The 18,909-nt window shown below is 42.3% G+C and overlaps 1 long non-coding RNA gene across 2 annotated transcripts in view; it reads left to right on the forward strand.

The window, feature by feature from the left end:
* LOC115165536 (uncharacterized) overlaps positions 1–18,909 on the forward strand; it is a 66,923-nt gene that overhangs the window by 42,959 nt on the left and 5,055 nt on the right. The window lies entirely within an intron of this gene.

The following is an 18,909-nucleotide window of genomic DNA, read 5'->3' on the forward strand; positions in this document are numbered from 1 at the left end:
AAATATTGTATTCGGATTATATCTACCAGCAAGACCTGTTGGCTCTTAAAAATATGCATCCAGATGATGAAGATGACCTTGTATAAAACAATAGTTTGGATAATAGTGTTTTATAAGCATGCACGTAGGCCTTCTCAATATGCAATCATTTGGACCCTATATACAATGGAATGTTAGTTGTAAGTTTCAGATGTTCACCAAATTGTAATTCGTATAATAGTCTATGTTTGTTGCGCCCTGATACCTCCCCCGTCAAAGTGAAGAATATGCTTTTAAAAAGTGGCGCTTGAGGCAACGTCATCGTCACCTCTGCTCTTGGTAAGTATAGCCTATACTGCTCAAGCATCGTGGGGGGGTGGGGGGGGGGGGGGGTTCGATAGGCCTATGGCAATGTTGTGGACGTGTTGTCACCATGCAACTGTAATAATACATAGGATAGTCATATTGCGCCTTTGATCTTATGTAGGCCCTAGCCACGAAACAGGACGTCCAATTAACAGTTCTCCTAAACGAATTTCATTGTTTTTCTTATTCTGCTCAAAATGTTGTGCAAAAATATGCAATGTTTGAAAAGAGCGCAATAGTTTGATAGATTATTTAAACTGTGTGACTTGAATAGAAATGATAAAACGGCTTGCTAGGTGGGGGGCAAAGAGCACAAAGGGGAGAGGTATTCTAAACCATCAATCTTAGCGCCGCAGAGTAAAGAATTATTTGGGCTTGAATATATTAATTTGGCAACAGCCTCTCTCAGAAATAAACCCAAATCGCAAACTAGTAATTTTACGAAATAAAACTATCAGGACCAAAAAGGAAACTTAACACCGTGACTTGGACATGACTTCGGAATGGCAGTTGGAACGTCTGTAAAGCCCTAAAACATGCAGAATTCCAGTAGCCTTTATATAGCTGCCTGGACAATTGATATACATGAATGTGTAGCTTCACCAGAGTCTCACCATCCCTCCAGTCTCTTTCTAGACCCTGTCGCCTCCATGTCGCGAGGCTGAAAAGGTACTTTACTGAAGTTTGGGATCAACCGCGAGAAGGCCGAGTTCAGTCGGAGGGCACATTTTCTGTCCCATTAGGTCCGTTTCAGCCGGGATGGCCGACCTTTGCAACCCCCCGTGATCTGACTGGGTCTCTATACTTGTACCTTCTGTGTGTGCCCTCGTAGGTCGTCCCCGGTCCTTGCGTGGCCTCGTCAGGGCTCTGGACTTCCTTTGTGTGTTTTTCTACTTGAGGGGCCGGTAGAAAGGCACCTCTGAATGCGTTGCTCTTTTGTTGCTCTCAGTGGTGACCCGAGAGTGCGGTGAACTGTCGGTCACTTCTCTTCCATTGTGCGCCCTGTAGGACCTAGACCCTTTGTAGGACATCCTACAAATTTGAGGGACTTCCAAGCGGTTACTTCGGAGCTTATGATCCGTCTGCATGTGAGTGTTACTCATGTCGAATGCATTATTACCTTTTTATATCAGAATTATGTACATAACAAAAATAGTTTTGATGTCCATAGCTTCAATGTAATCTCGCGAGTACATGTTCGAGGATAGTAATTCAATTTCAATAGGATTAAATTATGGATTAGTAAACCTAGACCTATGTATATATGCACTTTCCGGCGTAGTATAGGCTTAAACCTACCTACATTTACCATTTCAAATGCAATTCTGTTCCTGGACATGCCTTTGATTCTTACAATAACATAACCAGTTCTTAATTAAATAAAAACACATTTTTTAACATATATATTTTTTAATCCATATGCGGTTGCTATCATTTGTAGGCATATGGTGTTTTTTATTACAAACTTTTGTACCTGATGTAGCAAAAACCTGTCTTTGCAGTTGACTGAAGGTGAGTTTCTGATCTATGGTCAAAGTGGGCCTACGAATATCTTGACTAAATTCTCTCTCACCATATGTCAGCATCAGAGATGCTCATTAGACATGCTGCCGGGAATCTCCATGCAATATATTACATAGCAGGTGTGTTTCATAGAATTATATTAGGAAGTATTCCCCTCTTACAGTTTGAACATTTGACTTTCTCTCAGATTCATCTCCATTTAGACATGTATGACTATGGAATTAAGCCACACCAAAACGCACAAAAACGCACGAAATTTGCTGTAATGAATTATGTGCATTTATGCACGAATTGATTGTGAGACTGAGTTGGACTATGATATGTTACAGTATGTATTTGTGTGGGTAACAGACTACATAGTGACTCGTAATCACTATATTAGTGAGGCGGCAGGTAGCCTAGTGGTTAGAGCGTTGGACTAGTTGGACTAGTAACCGAAAGGTTGCACGACTGAATCCCCGAGCTGACAAGTTAAACATCTGTGTTCTGTCCAGGAACAAGGCAGGTAACCACTGTTCCTAGGCCGTCATTGAAAATAAGAATTTGTTCTTAACTGACTTGCCTAGTTAAATATATATTATTAACTGTATTTAGAGGATTGACGTTCAAATGGACTTTTTAGAATTATGAAACACAAAATAGTGTTTTTTCCGAATAGAATGAACCATATTTAGATAATGCTTTGAATTGCTCCCAACGAGATATTAAACCTACTGCAGTCTATATGGCACAAATAATGTGTTTAGCATATGGGCCTACAAAATGTTTCTGTAAGCAATTAACACAAAATATCACGCGATATTTTATAGGATGCATACCACATTTTATAGGATTTTATATATTTTGGCTTTCGGTGCACTTTTATGAAACCCTGTAGAAGCTGTAGAACCCCTGTAGAACCTGTAGAACCCCTGTAGAACCTCTGTAGAAGCTGTAGAAACTCATTTCCAGTTAACTTACTTTTCAATGGCCTGTAGTATTCGTACAACCCTTTCAAGCTAACATTCAACTCTTTTTCTTTATCTGTGTATCGCATATTGGAGTTCTTACACGTATAGGTCTATTCGTTATTAAAAAATGAATAGTGTAGCCTAAACTTGGACCTCTATAGATTGTGTATAGCTCACGAATTTAAAGCTAAACCTAGCTACATCTTGCATCCGGAATTTGACATTAAGGGCAGGGATATACGGTTACACGTTCCTCTGAGGGGCTTCTTCTGAGCATGCAGTCAACGGCATCTAGTTAGCCACCTCGCCACTGACCTCATGGCCTGAAGATGCCTGGAAGTTACAGTAGGTGACAACGTTTATTTTCACGATGTCCAATATTATTTTAGTAAACACAATCAGCATAAAACACGTTATTGTTTCACTTCTGACTATAATTGAATTGAGTCATTGTACTTTGTGACACAATGCGAAAAGACACGGTCAATTGAAAGAAAATATTATTGATACTGCACAGAAATGATGGAGAAAGTGTTTTTAACAGACATTCTCTCGGGACTTAGAAATGCAAGCTGTCCCATCATACACCAGCTGCAACCTAATGTCTACTCAACTTGATTTGAAAACTTGATAACGAGTTTCAGCTTTCTATCAAATCTACATTTGAATGTGATTACTAAGAAAACTAATTTGAACGTAGAAAATGTAAATAATTATGTGAGTTTACATTTAAAGGAATTACGCACTAGCTCAAATTAAATGTTTTATTTACTTTGTAACTAGCTCCAGGCTAAGATCCGTCTTTTCAGAAATTGTTTACGTTCGTTTATTATTTATTTGTTTAATTGTCTAACTTCATGTCATGTATTTCAATTGGTGTGATTAATTCCCCAAAAGTAAATAAAGAATACGTTACATTTGTACAAATGTAGCCTATAGTGATATTGATTTCTTAAATATAATGATTTGATAACATTACTGCAAAAGATAAGCCATTGTGAATCTTGTCTCTTCAAAGTATTTAGAGAATATTTCGAATTTTTCTCTCCATGTGATTCCAGGAAATACAGGCGAACATTCCACTCTAGAAGGTTGATTTATGGCAGGCCTTTGGCAAGGCATCTCTGTCTCTCTCTCTCTCTCTCTCTCTCTCTCTCTCTCTCTCTCTCTCTCTCTCTCTCTCTCTCTCTCTCTCTCTCTCTCTCTCTCTCTTGGCTGACAGAAAACGAAAACAAACTTGTATTAAATACTTAAAAGAAGTAGAAAGCATGTAACGAAGTCACATTCATCCATAAATCCCCCAAATAAATCAACAGTTGTAATGATCATTGTGGTGATAACTCATCTGTGCCTATTTTGAGATTTATGTTAGTAATGGATTATGGTTATAGCAACATTTCCTCGTCTTAGATGAGTGTCTTGTAAGACAAAAGGGCCATGTCCAGAGTATTGTGATAGGGGTGAGCTAGTCTGTTTAAATGGCAGCCATGGCAGCTGCATAAAGGCGCTGAGTTGAAACAGGGTTCACGTCACCATGTTCCAGGGATAGGGGGAGTAGGGCGGCTCACTCTCACGTTGACCAGAGGAGAGGAGGACGCGTCATAAATCCGTAAATCTACTCTCGCGTCTGTCGGTTCTCCACCAGAGGAGTTGATGTGTCTGTCCTGTGTGCTTCTGCGCGCGCGTGTGTGTGTGTGTGCGTGCGTGTGTGTGTCGAACTGATTCTTGAATCTATATTATTAATGAATTAATTACAAGTAAAGTTACCATCCAAAGCGCAATATTATAAATATTATAAGCACTTGAAGCTGACAATAGGTTGCCAAAATGTTATTTCTTTTCCATCATGGGATTATTCATAATGTAGGTAATTATAGGCCTAATGCAATTACTTATAAAGCATTGATAAACATTAGTGTAGCATAATATAACATTTACCTACGTTTCAGCCCCTGGTAACAGGCAAGTGTCAGAGTATTGAGCTACATGCATAACCCTTTTTGGGTTCCATGTAGAACCCTTTCCATAGATGGTTCTACATGGAACCCAAATGGGTTCTTTCTACCTGGAACCAAGAAAAGTTATCCCATGGAGACAGCCGAAGAACCCTTTGGGAACTATTTTTTCTAGAGTGTAGGACATTAAAGTCAGTGGATGGTCTGAATAAACTGGGCTGTCTGAATTATAAGGGGAGAGTGATTAGTTACAATAGCAAGAGAGCTACTGGTAACTTGGTGTCCTCACTAGTAAGCCCAACAGAGATTTAATTCAGATGATTTCATTAAATAGATTTCTCTGGACAATATAACAGATTTGGCACAGGTCCTCAGATCCTCAAAAGGTTCTACAGCTGCACCATCGAGAGCATCCTGACTGGTAGCATCACTGCCTGGTATGGCAACTGCTTGGCCTCCGACCGCAAGGCACTGCAGGCGGTGTCAGAGGAAGGCCCTAAAAATTGTCAAAGACTCCAGCCACCCTAGTCATAGTCTGTTCTCTCTGCTATTGCTTGGCAAGCGGTACCGGAGCGCCAAGTCTAGGTCCAAGAGACTTCTAAACAGCTTCTACTCCCAAGCCATAAGACTTCTGAACATCTAGTCAAATGGCTACCCAGACTATTTGCATTGACCCCCTCTTTACACCACTGCTACTCTCTGTTGCCATCTATGCATAGTCACTTTAATAACTCTACCTACATGAACATATTACCTCAACTAACCGGTGCCCCCGGTGACCCCTGGTGCCCCGCACATTGACTCTGTATCTGTAACCCACTGTATATAGTCTCACTATTGTTATTTCACTGCTGCTCTTTAAATATATGTTACTTTTATCTCTTATTCTTATCAGCATTTTTTTTAACTGCATTGTTGGTTAAGGGTTTGTAATTAAGCATTTCACTGTAAGGTCTACACCTGTTGTATTCGGCACATGTGACTAATAACATTTGATTTGATTTTGATTTGATCTGATACATTTCCAAGGTGTTGTATCATTCTCAGCAGCCATCAGTTCTTGTCATCTCTCCAAGTCTATGCACTAGGGCTCATCGAATCAGGTGGGAGGAGTGGTTGACTACCAGTTGCTTTCACTGAGCGTTCTGTAGGCTATGCAGAACTCAATGGTTCCAATTGCATTGCATTGTAGCAGATACATGAATCATGAAAATACTCCATAAAAAAATGTATTCAGTGTTGATGCCCAGTATATTGCCCCACCACCTGGAAATGTTAGGGAATAACGGGACTGGGATTATGCTCAAAGAGCTTGGGCCGGTGGCCGAAAGGTTGCTGTTTTGGGCTCCTCTTTTGACTTCTGTGGGAGATCTGTTGATGGGAGACGGTTAGATTACTCAGTATAATGTAAATGTTGAGCGGCTTCACTGCATGTACTTTGTATGTTTTAATATTTGATATATATATACATATCTATATATATTTTTTTGAAAGAAGGCTGTCAGGATTTGACATAAGCAGCATGAGTACACTCCCATCTTGCCTGGGGTCAGCGGTACAGACTGGTTGCGGTGGATTAATGATGTGGGGAATGTTTTCCTGACCCATGCTAGGTCCCTTGATACCAACTGAGAAACGTTTCAATTCCCCGAAGAAAGGCTGTTCTGGAGGCGAAGGGGTCCTACCCGGTACTAGATGGGTGTACCTAATAAATTGGCCATGTGAGTGTAAATTAAACAGTATAACAGTACTACAAGAAACAGAGCCCTGCCTAACATAAGGGGTCCCTAATGTAAAGTGGATCTCGTTCCTCCATTGGAAAAGCCTATAAGACTGTCCCACTTTAGCAACTCCATGCTGTCCTACTTTAGCTATCTATGGTTGGTAAAAAAAAATCTTATCAAATCAAATATTGGTCACTACACAGATTTGCAGATGTTATCGCAGGTGCAGCGAAATGCTTATGTTTCAAGCTCCAACAGTGCAGTAATCAGGCATGTCACAAGAAAGAGCCATCGTACCTAAACTTAACCCTTTGAGTTGTTTTTGTTTTAACCCTGTAACCATGCAGAATTACTGGGTCAAAAATTCATGAGTCAAATCCCGAAGTGAAACTGAATAACAATACACACATAATCCAAAAAGTAAAAAAATATAAATTAAGAAATATCACAATGAGCAATATCAGAACAAGCAATGTCAGAGTCCGGAATGTAAATATTTATATATACAGTATATATATATATATATATATATATATATATATATATATATATATATATATATATATATATATATATATATATATATATGTGTGCATACATATAAAGTGGGTAAAACACTGTAAACATTGTTAAAGTGACCAGTGTTCAAGGTCTCTATATACATTCAGCAGCAGTCTCTAAGGTGCAGTGCAGAGTACCTGGCAGTGGTTAGCTAGTGATGGCTGTTCAGCAGTCTGATGACCTGGAAATGAAAGCTATTTTTCAGTCTCTCTGTCCCGGCTTTGATGCACCTGTACTATCGCCGTCTGCTAGATGGTAAAAGGGAGAACAGGCTGTGGCTCGAGTGGCTGAGGTCCTTGATGATCTTCTTGGCTTTCCTATGACACCAGGTGCTGTAGATGTCCTGGAGGGCAGGCAGTGTGCCCCCGGTGATGCATTGGGTTGACCACACCACACTCTGGAGAGCCATGCAGTTGCCGTACCAGGCGGTGACAGAATGTTCTCGATGGTGCATCTGTAGAAGCTTGTGAGGGTCTTAAAATGACTGAATTACAAATGTAAACATAATATTGGCAGCTTTTTTATTTATTTTGATGCACTAGTACATAGTATGCACATTTACATCACAATTTGGCACATTGCATTATTTATGACAGTTTTATAACCTTAACAACAAAACAGAAAAAAAAATCTGTCACTGATCTTACCGTATCCTTTGCGGGTGAGATTCCCGTTTGAGTCTTGCTCTGCCTCCCTCTATTATGTCACACCAAGGAAGTGATGTGATGTTGATCAGGTGGTGTCTCTGCAAGGGCTTAGTAACAATAGTTTTGATTTTCACTTTTCAGACCAAGAAATAAACGTGTCAGGATTAAGCAGTTCCGTTTATATAATGTCCCACTTTTTGCATTTCCGTCTTCTGTAATCTCTTTTATCCCAACGCATGATACATTTCTGAAATCCTCAAGATAATAATATAACAACAAAGTGTGAATTGAATTGTAATTGTGGTACAATTGGGACTGTAATAATGGTGTCCCAGTTTATCTAACTTGCTGTCCCAGTTGACCAAATGCGGAAGAAAAATGTGGTTTTGGCTCAGTGTACACAAATGGGTGTGTCATGCCTCATGTGAGTATGATACCAACATTTGTCCTTTTTGTGTGATTAGGAAACATCTTGAGGATTTCAGAAATAAATCATATGTTGGGCTAATACTGTATGTTGGATAGATGATGAAAGAGGTTACAGAAGAGTGAAATGCAGAAAGTGTCCCACTTTTTCAGAATTCACCCTGTATCGTGTTTTGACCATGTGTTTGAGAATTTGGACATAACCATTTAGAAGTTATATACAATAGAAACCTGTTATAGGAGCAGAGAATCAATCCCAAAATAAGTGTGCGTAAAATAGATCTTCCGTCCGTGCTACATTTTGGGGCGAACATGTAGCACTCCCAGCACTCCTCTGAATGGACTGGATGTTCAATTTATGGTATAGGCCCATAAATGAAAGGTAATGTCTATTGGACACAAATCAACATGCTAATTTCCCAAAATTTCACGTTGGCCAAGAAAGGCAAAATAGCCAGTTTTAATCTGTTGCTTTAATGGGTTATTTAAGAGTTGCAGCCAATGTAGCTATGGTGCAGGGGTGGAATGGGACCAGAAATTGGCCCTGGCATTTGTAACACACCAGCCCATTTTGTTCCTGGAGGTACCCACACCGGCCCATTTTTTTCCTTGCGGCCCGATTTGGTCAGATAATGAGAAAAAACCCAAGCTTGACAAGCCCACTAAGCTAAAAATGGACCAGCCTAGGGTTGAATGGCGGGAACCCCGTTACAGAGATTTACCACCCAAAACCACTCCCATTTCCTGGGATAAATAACAGTGAGAAAGTGGTAAATGACGTGAAATGGAACTGTTAAATGATATGCAGTGTCTAAATCTGGATTCTCTATAGCCTCTGCTCACTGCATGGTGATTCATCAAAGCTCAGGGTGGTGACTGACAGCCCATCTCAGTATGTAGACCTATCATCTCATCATGGTAACCTTTTTTATTGTTGCTGCAGAAGCTTATACTACATAGCCTTACTCCACCTCAAGAATTGCATTTGGCGAAAGGCTCGGCACACGCATACTCAGGCTGACTGGCTATCGTTCAGGCAAATGAGAAATAATTGCACTCACGCTATCCGGAAGGCCAAAGTTAGTTACTCTAAGGAGCAGTTCTCTCTCTGTGGGTCTAACCCCAAGAAGTTCTGGAAAACGGTTAAAGACCTGGAGAATAAACCCTCCTCCTCCTCACAGCTGCCCATGTCCCTTAAAGTTGAGGATGTGGTTGTTACTGACAAGAAGCACATGGCTGAGCTCTTTAATCACCACTTCATTAGGTCAGGATTCCTATTTGACTCAGCCATGCCTCCTTGCCCGTCCAACATTTCCTCATCTCCCACCCCTTCTAATGTGACTATCCCCAATGCTTCTCCCTCTTTTTCCCCTGCCCCGCTACAAAGTTTCTCCCTGCAGGCAGTCACTGAGTCCGAGGTGCTAAAGGAGCTCCTTAAATAAACTTGACCCCAAAAAAACATCTGGGTCAGATGGTTTAGACCCTTTCTTCTTTGTTGCTGCCCCTATCATCTTATGAAGCCTATCTCCAACCTTTTTAACCTGTCTCTCCTTTCTGGTGAGGTTCCCATTGCTTGGAAGGCAGCCACAGTTCGTCCTATATTTAAAGGGGGAGATCAAGCTGATCCTAACTGTTATAGGCCTATTTCTATTTTGCCCTGTTTATCAAAAGTGTTGGAAAAACTTGTCAATAATCAACTGACTGGTTTTCTTGATGTCTACTGTATTCTCTCGGGTATGCAATCTGGTTTCCACTCAGGTTATTGATGTGTCACTGCAACCTTAAAGGTCCTCAATGATGTCACCATTGCCCTTGATTCTAAGCAATATTGTGCTGCTATTTTTATTGACTTGGCCAAAGCTTTTGATACGGTAGACCATTCCATTCTTGTGGGAATACTAAGGAGTATTGGTGTCTCTGAGGGGTCTTTGGCCTGGTTTGCTAACTACCTCTCTCAAAGAGTGCAGTGTATAAAGTCCGAAAATCTGCTGTCTCAGCCACTGCCTGTCACCAAGGGAGAACCCCAAGGCTCAATCCTAGGCCCACACTCTTCTCAATTTACATCAACAACATAGCTCAGGAAGCTCTCTCATCCATTTATATGCAGATGATTCAGATGATACTCAGCTGGCCCCTCCCCGGATTCTGTGTTAAATGCTCTACAACAAAGCTTTCTTAGTGTCCAACAAGCTTTCTCTACCCTTAACCTTGTTCTGAACACCTGAACACCTCCAAAACAAAGGTCATGTGGTTTGGTAAGAAGAATGCCCCTCTTCCCACAGGTGTTATTACTACCTCTGAGGGTTTAGAGCTTGAGGTTGTGGCTAGACGGTGCACTGTCCTTCTCTCAGCACATATCAAAGCTGCAGGCTAAAGTTAAATCTAGATTTGGCTTCCTCTATCGTAATCGCTCCTCTTTCACCCCAGATAACAAACTAACCCTGAGGATACAGAAGGCAATAGACCTCGCGGGTAGTTTGAAACCAGAGTGAACACGCGATGGCGGTAGGCTGTAACAGTTATTGAGTCAGACCCATAACCATTCAATCCACATGAAGAGAAGTGAAAGCCTTCTGTATCTCAATCTAGTCCGATATTATTCAAGGATGTCATTAGAATTTTGATTTTATTTATTTTTATTTCACCTTTATTAAACCAGGTAGGCTAGTTGAGAACAAGTTCTCATTTGCAACTGCGACCTGGCCAAGATAAAGCGTAGCAATTCGACACATACAACAACACAGAGTTACACATGGAATAAACAAAACATACAGTCATTACAGTAGAACAAAAGAAAACAACAAGTCTATATACAGTGAGTGAAAATGAGGTAAGTTAAGGCAGTAAACAGGCCATGGTGGTGAAGTAATTACAATATAGCAATTAAACACTGGAATGGTAGATGTGCAGAAGATGAATGTGCAAGTAGAGATACTGGGGTGCAAAGGAGCAAGATAAATAAATAAATACAGTATGGGGATGAGGTAGGTAGATAGATGGGCTGTTTACAGATGGGCTATGTACAGGAGCAGTGATCTGTGAGCTGCTCTGACAGCTGGTGCTGAAAGCTAGTGAGTGAGATATGAGTCTCCAGCTTCAGAGATTTTTGCAGTTCGTTCCAGTCATTGGCAGCAGAGAACTGGAAGGAAAGGCGGCCAAAGTAAGAATTGGCTTTGGGGGTGACCAGTGAGATATACATGCTGGAGCGCATGCTATGCTACGAGTGGGTGCTGCTATGGTGACCAGCGAGCAGAGATAAGGCGGGGCTTTACCTAGCAGAGACTTGTAGATAACCTGTAGCCAGTGTGTTTGGCGACGAGTATGAAGCGTGGGCCAACCAACGAGAGCATACAGGTCGCAATGGTGGGAAGTGTATGGGGCTTTGGTGACAAAACGGATGGCACTGTGATAGACTGCATCCAGTTTGTTGAGTTGAGTGTTGGAGGCTATTTTATAGATGACATCACCGAAGTCGAGGATCGGTAGGATGGTCAGATTTACGAGGGTGTGTTTGGCAGCATGAGTGAAGGATGCTTTGTTGCGAAATAGGAAGCCGATTCTAGATTTAATTTTGGATTGGAGATACTTAATGTGAGTCTGGAAGGAGAGTTTACAGTCTAACCAGACACCCAGGTATTTGTAGTTGTCCACATATTCTAAGTCAGAGCCGTCCAGAGTAGTGATGCTGGACGGGCGAGCAGGTGCGGGCAGTGATCGATTGAATAGCATGCATTTAGTTTTACCTGCGTTTAAGAGCAGTTGGAGGCCATGGAAGGAGAGTTGTATGGCATTGAAGCTCGTCTGGAGGTTAGTTAACACAGTGTCCAAAGAAGGGCCAGAAGTATACAGAATGGTGTCGTCTGCGTAGAGGTGGATCAGAGAATCACCAGCAGCAAGAGCAACATCATTGATGTATACAGAGAAGAGAGTCGGCCCTCCGATTTGACACACTGAACTCTATCAGAGAGGTAGTTGGTAAACCAGGCGAGGCAATCATTTGAGAAACCAAGGCTGTCGAGTCTGCCAATAAGAATGTGGTGATTGACAGAGTCGAAGCCTTGGCCAGGTCGATGAATACGGTTGCACAGTAATGTCTCTTATCGATGGCGGTTATGATGTCGTTTAGGACCTTGAGCGTGGCCGAGGTGCCCCCATGACCAGCTCTGAAACCAGATTGCATAGCGGATAAGGTACGGTGGGATTCGAAATTGTCGGTAATCTGTTTGTTAACTTGGCTTTCGAAGACCTTAGAAAGACAGGGCAGCATAGATATAGGTCTGTAGCAGTTTGGGTCTAGAGTGTCATCCCCTTTGAAGAGGGGGATGACCGCGGCAGCTTTCCAATCTTTGGGAATCTCAGACGATATGAAAGAGAGGTTGAACAGGCTAGTAATAGGGGTTGCAACAATTTCGGCAGATAATTTTAGAAAGAGAGGGTCCAGATTGTCTAGCCCGGCTGATTTGTAGGGGTCCAGATTTTGCAGCTCTTTCAGAACATCAGCTATCTGGATTTGGGTGAAGGAGAAATGGTGGGGCTTTGGCGGGTTGCTGTTGAGGGTGCCGGGCAGTTGACCGGGGTAGGGGTAGCCAGGTGGAAAGCATGGCCAGCCGTAGAGAAATCCTTATTGAAATTCTCAATTATAATGGATTTATCGGTGGTAACAGTGTTTCCTAGCCTCAGAGCAGTGGGCAGATGGGAGGAGGTGCTCTTATTCTCCATTGACTTTACAGTGTCCCAGAACTTTTTTTGAGTTAGTACTACAGGATGCAAATTTCTGTTTGAAAAAGCTAGCCTTAGCTTCTCTAACTGCCGGTGTATATTTGTTCCTAACTTCCCTGAAAAGTTGCATATCACGGGGGCTATTCGATGCTAATGCAGAACGCCACAGGATGTTTTTGTGCTGGTCAAGGGCAGACAGGTCTAGAGTGAACGAAGGACTATATCTATTCCTAGTTCTACATTTTTTGAGTGGGGCATGCTTATTTAAGATGGTGAGGAAGGCACTTTTAAAGAATAGCCAGGCATCATCTACTGACAGGATCAGGTCAATGTCATTCCAGGATACCCCGGCCAGGTCGATTAGAAAGTCCTGCTCGCAGAAGTGTTTTAGGGAGCGTTTGACAGTGATGAGGGGTGTTTTGGTCGAAGACCCATTACGGATGCATGCAATGAGGCAGTGATCACTGAGATCTTGATTGAAAACAGCAGAGGTATATTTGGAGGGCGAGTTAGTTGGATGACATCTATGAGGGTGCCCGTGTTTACGGATTTGGGGTTGTACCTGGTAGGTTCATTGATAATTTGTGTGAGATTGAGAGCATCAAGTTTAGATTGTAGGATGGTCGGGGTGTTAAGCATGTCCCCATTTAGGTCACCTAGCAGCACGAGCTCAGAAGATAGATGGGGGGTAATCAATTCACATATGGTATCGAGGGCACAGTTGGGGGCAGAGGAAGGTCTATAGCAAGCGGCAACAGTGAGAGACTTGTTTCTGGAAAGGTTAATTTTTTGAAGTAGAAGCTCGAATTGTTTGGGTACAGACTTGGATAGTAATACAGAACTCTGCAGGCTATCTTTGCAGTAGATTGCAACACCGTCCCCTTTAGCAATTCTATCTTTGCGGAAAATGTTATAGTTAGCGATGGAGATTTCAGGGTTTTTGGTGGTTTTCCTAAGCCAGGATTCAGACACGGCTAAGACATCTGGGTTGGCAGAGTGTGCTAAAGCAGTGAGTAAAACAAACTTAGGGAGTAGGCTTCTAATGTTAACATGCATGAAACCAAGGCTTTTATGTTTACAGAAGTCAACAAATGAGAGCACCTGGGGAGTGGGAGTGGAGCTAGGCACTTCAGGACCTGGATTAAGCTCCACATCACCAGAGGAACAGAGGAGAAGTAGGATAAGGGTACGGCTAAAGGCTATACGAACTGGCTGTCTAGCACGTTTGGAACAGAGAGTTAAAGGAGCACGTTTCTGGGCACGATAGCATAGATTCAAGGCATAGTGTACAGACAAAGGTAAGGTACGATGTGAGTACATTGGAGGTAGATCTAGGCATTGAGTAATGATGAGAGAGATACAGTCTCTAGAGACGTTTAAACCAGGTGATGTCATCGCATATGTAGGAGGTGGAACAACATGGTTGGTTAAGGCATATTGAGCAGGGCTAGAGGCTCTACAGTGAAATAAGACAGTAATCACTAACCAGGACAGTAATGGACGTGGCATATTGATATTAGAGAGAGGCATGCGTAGCCAAGTGAACATATGGGTCCAGTGATTGGTTGGGCTGACTGGGGACACGGCGATTTAGACAGGTAGCAGGCCGATGCTAACAAGCTAACAGTTAGTAGGCCGGGGCTAAACAAGCTAGCAATTAGCAGACCGGGGCTGGCAAGCTAACTGTTAGCAGACCGGGTTAGCAAGCAAGTAGTTGGCAGCCCGGGGTTAGCAGTTAGCAGACCGGGGCAGGCAAGCTAGCAGTTAGCAGACCGGGGCTAGCAAGTTAGCCTTTGGGGGACGTCGCGATGGGGGTAAGTCTGTTTTTGCCTCTTCGTGCGGTGACGTCGATAGACCAGTTGTGGAATTAGTAGTAGAATGATGAAGATGAGGACAACAAAACGTATTTCATTTAACTGTTGAAAGCGAGAAGGGAATGAAGAAACACTAGAGAGAGAAAGAGGAAGTAGGCTAATAACATTAAGGGAAATATTATGAAGAATTGTAGGCCTCATGTGATGCACTGGAATCACATGTTATCTCCCTGCTTTATCATGGTTTGAACGATGTGACTAATTCCAGTCCATATAATACAGTATAATACAATACAGTACAGTAATACAGTTCACACTCAAAAAGATTAGCCTACTGAAGCTTGTTTCATTTATTTACCCAAGAGAGCATAGCTAGGCCTATATCTATGGGCTTTTATGTTTTTATGTCATGTGTAATGTGCAGTAGCCTATTTACACTACATGACCAAAAGTATGTGGACACCTGCTCATCGAACATCTCATTCCAAAATCATGGTCATTAATATGGAGTTGGTCCCCCCATTTGCTGCTATAACAGCCTCCACTCTTCTGGGAAGGCTTTCCACTAGATGTTGAAACATTGCCGCGGGGGCTTGCTTCCATTCAGCCACAACTGTATTAGTGAGGTCGGGCACTGCTTCCATTCAGTGAGGTCGGGGGCTTGCTTCCATTCAGCCACAACTGTATTAGTGAGGTCGGGCACTGATGTTGGGCGATTAGTCCTGGCTCACAGTCTGCGTTCCAATTCATCCCAAAGGTGTTGGATGGGGTTGAGGTCAGGGCTCTGTGCAGGCCAGTCAAGTTTTCCCACACTGATCTCGACAAACCATTTCTGTATGGACCTCGCTTTGTGCACAGGGGCATTGTCATGCTGAAACACGAAAGGGCCTTCCCCAAACTGTTGCCACAAAGTTGGAAGCACAGAATCGTCAGGAATGTCATTGTATACTGTAGCGTTAAGATTTCCCTTCACTGGAAATAAGGGGCCTAGCCCGAACCATGAAAAACAGCCCCAAACCATTATTCATCCTCCACCAAACTTTACAGTTGGCACTATGCATTCATCAGTCCAGAGAACCAATGGCGGCGAGTTTTACACCTCTCCAGCCGACGCTTGCCATTGCGCATGGTGATCTTAGGCTTGTATGTGGCTGCTCAGCCATGGAAACCCATTTCATGAAACTCCCGATGAACAGTTATTGTGCTGTCGTTGCTTCCAGAGGCATTTTGGAACTCGGTATTGAGTGTTGCAACCGAGGACAGACGATTTTTACGTGCTAATTCTCTTCAGCACACGGCAGTCCCTTTCTGAGCCGTTGTTGCTCCTAGATAACAGCATTTACAGTTGACTGGGGCAGCTCTAGCAGGGCAGAATTTGACAAACTGACTTGTTGGAAAGGTAGCATCCTATGACAGTGCCATGTTGAAAGTCACTGAGCTCTTCAGTAAGGCCATTCTACTGCCAATGTTTGTCTATGAAGATTGCATGGTTGTGTGCTCGATTGTATACGTCAGCAGCGGGTGTGGCTGAAGTAGCCGAATCCACTAATTTGAAGGGGTGTCCACATACTTTTGTATATTTTTTTATTTAACCTCTATTTAATAGGCAAGTCAGGTAAGAAAAAATTCTTATTTACAATGACAGCCTACACCGTCCAAACCCGGACGACACTGGGCCAATTGTGTGCCGCCCTATGGGACTCCCAATCTCAGCCGGGTTGTGATACAGCCTGGATTCGAACCAGGGTGTCTGTAGTGACGCCTCTAGTACTGAGATGCAGTGCCCTAGACCGCTGTGCCATGATATATATGATTTTTTTTTCATTTGCCCGAAATGCCAGATGGCCAGTCTGCCTCTGCAATGGTGTATTGCAGAAGGAAGCCGCTTATGTGCATATAGTTCAAGACAAGAACGCATGTTAGGAGAAAGTAAATTGACAGTGTATTTTCCTTTTCCTCACTTATGAAGTGTTCTTATGAAGTGCTGAGTGCAGCAGCTAAGTCTCTGGTCCTTTCATTTCACTCTGCATTGTTTACAGCAATATGGGGCACCGGGCCATAAATCTCCCGCCTGAGCCGCCGAGACAGGACCATTTGTATGCACCGTTTTAACCGACAACATCCTCTGCCCATTAACGTCCTTCCCCACGCTCACAGTCTCCTCTTATCTGCCCGAATCGAGCTCTATCCGCCGAAAACAAATCCGCAGATCCATGGCATGGTAGCTTTTTCTTGAAAAGAGCAGTGTAGAAAACAGTGCGTTTTTGGAACAAAGGGGTTAGGAATATTATTTTTGCTGCAAGTCCAACATGGTATACATGGATAAACCAAAAATCTATTTGAGTGGAAATGCTAGTGTTGTGCGTTTGGTATATATTTTCTGTAAATATCGCCCATGTTTATAAAAGTCTCCAGATTCTGCCTGTTTTCATATAGGCTATGGGAGAAATATTTTATAGAAGTATTTTTTATCGATGTTTTCCTGTTTTTGTCAGCCACCAAACCAAGAGAGTGCAGAAGGCAATATGTTATAAACCAACCCGAGAGCAGGCTAAGAGAGTGCAGAAGGTAAGGGGGGTTGTAAAAGTGGTTGACACCCAGAAAGACTGGCGCCCGCTTTTGTGCAGAGGGGAAAAAATGATTTATTGCCACGCGAGCGGTTCAACCAGAGTTCACTGAGAATTGTGATGTAGACGCGCGGAGGAGATAAATTATTGTCTTGCTGAGCTAGTATATCACAGATTCTATATCCAATAGGCTACAGGCGAGTGAGTGTGCTGAACGGTTTGAGGAAAAGAAAACAAACGGAATGTAATTACTTTAGGCCTGATTTCTCCTCTCCAGATAGAAGGACTGCCTGATGCTACAGGTATACAAGATGATCATGATGATAATGATTTAATAATAATAGCGTTACGCTCATAATTATCATACTAATCATAATACCAATAGTGTACATCTAAATTGATCATTTGTGAAGGAAATTAAAAAGTGCATTAAATGCACATGAACCTTAAATAAACCTATCGAGTTCGGTTATTAGTATAATTTACCCATGTTTTAATGTATCCCAGGTTATGGAATGAATCTTCTCTCATTCAATGCACAGTCCAACCAAGTCATATGTCATGTAAACTGCACCAATGTCCGACCTGTTGTGCATAATGACAGGCTCGATCTGACAAGTACTGACAGCAATTCACGGAACTCTAAATAACAACAGCTCTTAAAACAAGATTGATTTTGGAAGAAGAGTTGGAAAGGGTACGAAACAACAGGCGTCTTCTTGATAAGAGCCCTCTAATAAACGCTGTGTAACTTCCCTGTTTCATTGTGCACAGTATGGCATACCAATTCTAAATCAAATGTTATAAGGGTATTTTAATGTAATATGTTAAAGAAATGCATATATATATGACTTTGTATGTTTACACCGTCTTATTATAGACGTTAGTGAGATGGACTTATTTGTCCCAATCTCATACGATCTGAAAGAAATGCAGGCAAAATTCTCTCTCGTCGAGCATGCATTCTTAGGCTCTGAACATGACGTGAACGCTCTTCTACGACCCATAAATCAATTTTGCCGAAATTCAAGTATAGTAATTTGTTTATCCTGGTTATCACTTCATGCTCTCAATGAACAATTGGTGTTGCCAGTGCTAACAAGTGTTGTGCGGAAAATCTCCCCCCTGCCAGAATTCTCCCTCCCCCCTTCGCGTTCTTCATTGCTGCGACTTGCTTGCTGGTTGAGATTTCTGTTCTTCACTCCGTTGTCAGTTTAGCCTACATTTCACTGATCTTAGTAGCAGAAGGCATTTTTGTCTTCAGTTTTCGGTTTGGCTATTTGTTTCAAGTGTATGTGGCGGTTATAGTTTGTATAGCGCCCGCGCCCGCCCGCACCCGCGCCCGTACCTAAATCCGCTACTGATTTGTATTAGTCCATAAATAAATCTCTTTGCCAATATTCGGCATCTCTCCCATGTCTTATTCGACTAGTAGTCGTTCTGAAATGTTTATTGCTTGCCTACATTTTACTCCCTCCTCTATGTTTAATATAACACACATATATTAATGATTATTTTTGGTTGCCTATCCTGACGTAAAGTTTCTTCTATAGAAAGTATTTGACTTTGATGTGTGCCACAGAAAGTATTTGACTCTAGCCACAAAATTAAGGAAAATAGAGGATTCTGGCAGGGGGGAGATTTTCGGCACAACACCGGAAATTCCATCTCTGCCCC

Source organism: Salmo trutta, chromosome 28 (assembly GCF_901001165.1).
Source record: "Salmo trutta chromosome 28, fSalTru1.1, whole genome shotgun sequence".
Classification (NCBI taxonomy): Eukaryota; Metazoa; Chordata; class Actinopteri; order Salmoniformes; family Salmonidae; genus Salmo; species Salmo trutta.